Here is a 6018-nt window from a genome sequence, read left to right as displayed (position 1 = left end):
ATCTATTGCAATGTCATGTCAATCATACAATGGGAGGCTTCATATACAGATATCCTAAAGATCACCTTTACACATCATCATGCCATGTAACATTGTCTATTCTACATCCCCTCTTGTGGTACTCCTCATATGAATATGTGGCATTCTTTATTATGCATAATCTCTAGTGGCAGCCCTTGTCCCATTTATCTCTTCACCTTATCTCCTAGATCTTTCTCACGGCCTTATTCCCATGCTCTTATAGGCACCATTCTCTCAATAGATAACATCTATTTGAGTCATGTAATGGTGAAGAATGGCGATCCTCTAGCACTCATGGATTTACATAGTGCCAGAAGCCTACAGAGAAAAGGCGTTTGTAGCTAGAGATGATAGTGGGATCAGAGCGCATCTAATTGGAAGCAAATGAATTAGGGGTCATTTCAGAGATGTTGAGGTATATTCCTAAGGGTAGGCCAATGAACTTTGTGGTGTCCACATCATGAAGAGCAAAACAGTGGACTATGGGAGGCAAGTTGAAGCTAAGGAGGCTAAATTCTAGAATAGACTTGCCTGTTTTTTATGGGACTTTGCTCGGCAGGACTCAAGACAACTCGTGAAAAAATAGCACATGCAATAGGTGAGCAGATTGCGACTGGTATAGGACAATCTTCAATTCATGGATTCCTCAAGTCGCCCATGCAACATGAGATGGGACTGGTAGTCTTTAGGATAAATTATCACTCGACTTTTTGCAGAGCGTTATTCTTACCTAAGACTAATAATTTTCTATTTAGAAATTCTTCCTTAAGCCATGGTGGGTGGTCCAAAAACCTCTAGAATTATGTGATGTTGTTTGTTTTTATAGTTTCCATCCCATATATCAAGTTGTCCTACTCGTGGGACTGGTAGATAATCTACCTCCTATTGCTTGATTTCTACAAGTAGATGATGATCAACCCTTGTAAAGAAAAACAAACTATTTGGGAAGAGATTGGATGTTGGCCTTTAGTTACCCCACCAACCTAAGCCAAGTCCAAATAACTAGGCACTGATGAGCCGATTGCTACCACCAATGGACACGGTGCGACCTAAGCTAGTGTTATCCCTTGGATTTCCCTTCTTGAGCATTCTTTTCCCTATCATAAGTTTGCATTTGGGATTCTTTATTTCTTTCACAAGTTTGGAAGGCCCTAGAACTTCATGTCTAGTGTAATGGCATGTCTGGTTGCTCAAGATGTGAAGTGTTCATGTTCTTTTTAGATTCTTTAAGGATGGTTTTTAGATTTTGGCGATGATGGGGACTTCAATGATGATGGGGACTTCAATGTTATTGCATCGACCCCATGAAGAAAGGTATGATTTTGCTGAGTAAGGTAGAACTTTTTTAAGACCTTTAGAGGGAAAGATCTTGTAGCTATGCTAAGACAAATTACACAATGTTATCTACACATCAAGCACAAAAATGTATAGATGGAGGAGTACCAATGTTAGAAGTAATAACAATTCTTTTCCACCCGCACCTCTAGGCATAGGTCATTGCCATAGGCATGGATGAACATGCACGATACATGTGGATCCAACTCAAGATTCTCAACCATAGATGTATACATACATCATGCTACTTTGGAAATTCAATTCTAGGTCTAGGGGGAGATATGAAAGCAAAGATTTTGTAGTTCTATGAGTATGCCATTTTAGTCACAACTAGCCACACTATTTGGGAAGTTTAGATGCAAGTCAAAGAACAGCGTCCCTAGGGCCTGTGGTTGATACTTGCTAAAATGTGTATCACCCACAAGATTATTGTACATGACAAGTAGAGGTACACATGTAGCCCAAATGGTGGTGGTCACAATTTAGTAGATTAGGTCCCCTACTATCATCTCATAGACCTTGCAATCTCATAGTCCATCGTTTAATGCCTACAGCTGATCGATCAGTACCAATGCTTAGTGTGACACAAGAAACACAACATCTCTTGTGCACCAAGACCAAGAACTCTGAATTATATTGAAAAATAGTAATTCCAAAGAATTTTGGATGGACTCGCGAAAAGATCACCATGTCCCATCCACGACTGGATTGCCTATGCTAACACACTCTACAATCTCTCCAACCAACCCATGCCTACCTTGAGGACTGTCCACACCCCACTTGCTCCACACTCTGTATCATAGAACTCTTGAAAGAAGCCATTGAGATATTGGAGACTACCATGGCCAAGAATCAAGAATGCCTTCCTGCATAACTCCTAACCCATGATTGAGAGATTCTTGACCCGATCTTGGCCAAGCTCTTTAATGAGACTCTCTGCAAAGTATTCCACATTTTGTGGACCCTAATATCATCATTCTTATCCACAAGGCAAGCGACCCATGGAGTAGGTAACTATCATACCATAGTGGTTGATCATTTGATGGCCAAGGTATATTAGTCGTAGTTGAGATGTATATCAATGAGTATGTTTAGAGGACAAGCATGCAAACGACTAGACAATCATCTTTCAAATGAGCTTTCAGATGAGATTACTCCACATTGAATAGTATCTTCATGCTAGGCACTAGAAATAGAGTACAATGCCGTTTTGTAGATCTTAGAAAGGCTTCAACACTGTCCCATGAGTCCCACTCATCTCATGATTTTGAAATCTAGTCCACACGATGTTATATGGGAACTCATGGCTTTATACGAGAGTCACATGCATAATGCATACCACATAGTTACTAAGGAGATGAGCAACCCTATGGAGTGAAAAAGAGATACACCCTATCTTCCATCATCTTTGGTTGCTTTACATTGATGAGATTGGGGGATAGACATTCTTCTTTGTGGTGACTTAAAGCTAGCGCAACCAATGACTTGGATTTTTTTAAAATGGTGCACAACACTAATAATGCCACCTTCTTTTTGGAGTAATCATGTGTGCTATTGCGAACTCCAACAACCAATGCACCAAAACCATAGATATTTCTTGGAAATTTTGAACAAACAAACACTGACCTCACACACCTCAATGAGCTGTACCGCAATGCTCTCCCTCGTAAAGAACCTGTAGCACATCTTTACTACACGAGGACAATTATACTATAAGAAGTTTTCAATCTACTTCGTACCCCTCCTCATGCAATTAACATTAGACATAGAACTTGCAGCAAAATGATCCAAATCCCCACACATACTTATGAAGTTTTCAATCTACTTCATAGCCCTCCTCATGTTCTCCAAGAAATTGACGTTAGACATAGAACTTGCAGTAGCAAAACAATCCAAATCCCTCATGATCCAAAATCCACTAGTGGTCTATACCTCGTCTACACCAACAGCTACGCTTAAAACCTCTCATGATCATCGAAGTCTATTTTGGTAATTTAGACATAATGATGGGCTAGTGAATGCGCAAATGGGATTTTCAAAGACTCACAAACACACACAAAACCCTCCATCGTATGGGTTGAGTTCCCTTGACACTAAGATTAAAAAAAAGGAACACGCTATAGTAACAAATTCCTCTTTTTAAGAAACATGCTGACTACATGGACTCAAATCTAACAAATCAATCGAGAGTTTCAAATTGAGAAAAATCATCTCAATACCATATGGCCAACCCATTCCCCATCTAGCTAGCAGCAACTAGAACTATTCGTCATGCCGTGCCCAAGCACTTTCCATGGATTTGGGAGCCTTCGATAGATTCTCCATCAAAGCGAGATCAAAGCACATGGCCTTGCCTACACCACTCTATCTCACATACAAGATCCATCTAATCCTTTTCAAAAATCCATAAACTCAAAATCAAAAACATTAAGGTCGACCGAACGGTTGACTAGGAAATTGGACGGCTCTAATCACAATGTGCTTGGACATTACAACAACTAGATTTCTTGATAGTACCATTTTGTTTAGATGAACAAGATCTCCTCTCAAACAAGAACATTTTGATGGCAACAATCCTCTTCCTGTAAAAAATGTATGCACCATCAACACAACCCATCCCCCTCCCCTATTTACATTGCATTTCAAGAGCACAAGGGCTACAAATTGTAACATATTACATAGATAAAGTCAAATTACTCATTTAGCACTACAACTTCAAGGAGGAGTTAAAATCTTGCTTACCATATTTCGATAGCAAACCCTAGCTATAATTAATGTCTACAAAGCTATTAGGCTTGGGACAAACACTATCATCGACCCTCCAGCAACTGACAATAGTTCCAACCACTCCTACGTACATTTTGGGCGACTCCAACATCAACTACAAGTCAACAATCACAACCCTTACACAACTCCATGAATTCATGTCAATCCGCAAGATGACTCAAGTAATTCATGTGCCTAATGACAATACACAGGTCAACATTGGACCACATTTGGACCGACACATCCAATGAGAATAGAACATGCGAAACAAATTTTGCTTATTGGCCAGATCATCTCCTAGTGTACTCCACAATTGGCAACCTTCATTGGTAACAACACTCTCTCACAATACCTTCATTGACAACCTTCATAGTGTACTCCACAATTGACAACCTTCATTGGTAACAACACTCTCTCACAATACCTTCTGTGGCCTCTCCATTTGAAAATGCCATTCAAACATTTTCTCCCAAGGAAGCCTACTGAATATCATTCACCTTGTTATTGCTAAGACTAAGGGATACTTCCTCTCGTATCCTATCTAGTCTACGACCTACAACAAGCAAATAATTGACAAACAAAGCTCTACAATGACTAGCACACTCGACAAAAAACAAACAACTAGACCACAACAAGCAATGCAAAAGACTGCACAAAACCAATGCCAAAAAACACATACTACAAACTGCAAAGAACGGCAAAGACAAAGCTCTACAACACACAACTACGAATTAGGAAGCAAACAAAGCAGTCCGACTGGCAGAGAAAGCACTCGAGTGACAAACTACAACAACAAAGCAATCTGATCGGCAAAGAAAGCACTCAAGTGACAAACCAAGACAACAAACTAAGCACAAGCAAAATTCGACATACAACCAAGCAAAGAAGGCGGCCAACACTAGCACAAAACAACATAGAAAAGTGACCGTAGCTATGTAGCCATAGGAGAAACAACACCTTTATGAATAAGCAAAAATATGTGGATAGTCTCCTAAAGCATGAATTTGGTCATGCCTGTGTACTCAAAATCAAAGACATCAACAATCAAGTTGTAGCCACAGGAGACTAATAATGCATGGTTCTTGTGATGAATCCAAGCACACTATAGGTGAACTTGCTTGGATTTCTATAGATATTAGTTTAGGATATTAGAACATAGAACCTAATATAAAAAGCCTTGTCACTGTCAAGCTACTTATGAGTAACCATTTCTTTTGATTTTTGTTTTGTCGAACTCTAGCATTAGATCTTTACACATTTCAATTTTAAAATAATACGGACTTGATCATAAAAAAATTTATGCCTATTATGAGGATACAGACTTCCTGAACTATCAAATGCAACTATTTGGACTTATTCCACTTCTTTTACTCTTGTAACATACCAACGCTAATAGCTGTGTAGAAGTCCAAGGTTCTTCTACCAAATCTAGAAACACATTTGTTTTAGGCGGTAGCTCCATCACAAGGAAAATCTTAATCGTGGCAATTTTTACAAGTATTGCAAAATTGAGCAGATTATCTAATATTTCCCCCTCTTAAGTTGAAGAGGTTTTGACAAGGCTTTCAAAAGTAGGAGAACTTATCAAAGGTCAACAGCTTTGTAATGATACTTGTGACTTGTTCGTAACTCGGACAAAACAACTATCTAAAGATAGTGTTTCTAGGCTATAGTAGTAATTTTCTTTGGAAAAAAAAGAAAGAAAAGGCTATAGTAGTAATGAAAAACTAAGATATGTTTAGTGTAGGCATGCGAGAACATGTTGGTCAATTTGTATACGACTCACGTTGGAGTAAGATGGGAGATAGATTCATTAAAAGGAATTCAAGTTTGGATAAACAAAAATTTCTTCATAAGTTGTGTTCGTGGTAGCATGGTACTTTGTGTCTATTGATG

The sequence above is a fragment of the Dipteris shenzhenensis genome, chromosome 24 (genome assembly GCF_047967505.1).
Source record: "Dipteris shenzhenensis isolate YYH24624 ecotype China chromosome 24, Dip_SZ_1.0, whole genome shotgun sequence".
Taxonomy (NCBI): domain Eukaryota; kingdom Viridiplantae; phylum Streptophyta; class Polypodiopsida; order Gleicheniales; family Dipteridaceae; genus Dipteris; species Dipteris shenzhenensis.
Note: the sequence above shows the minus strand (reverse complement) of the source record.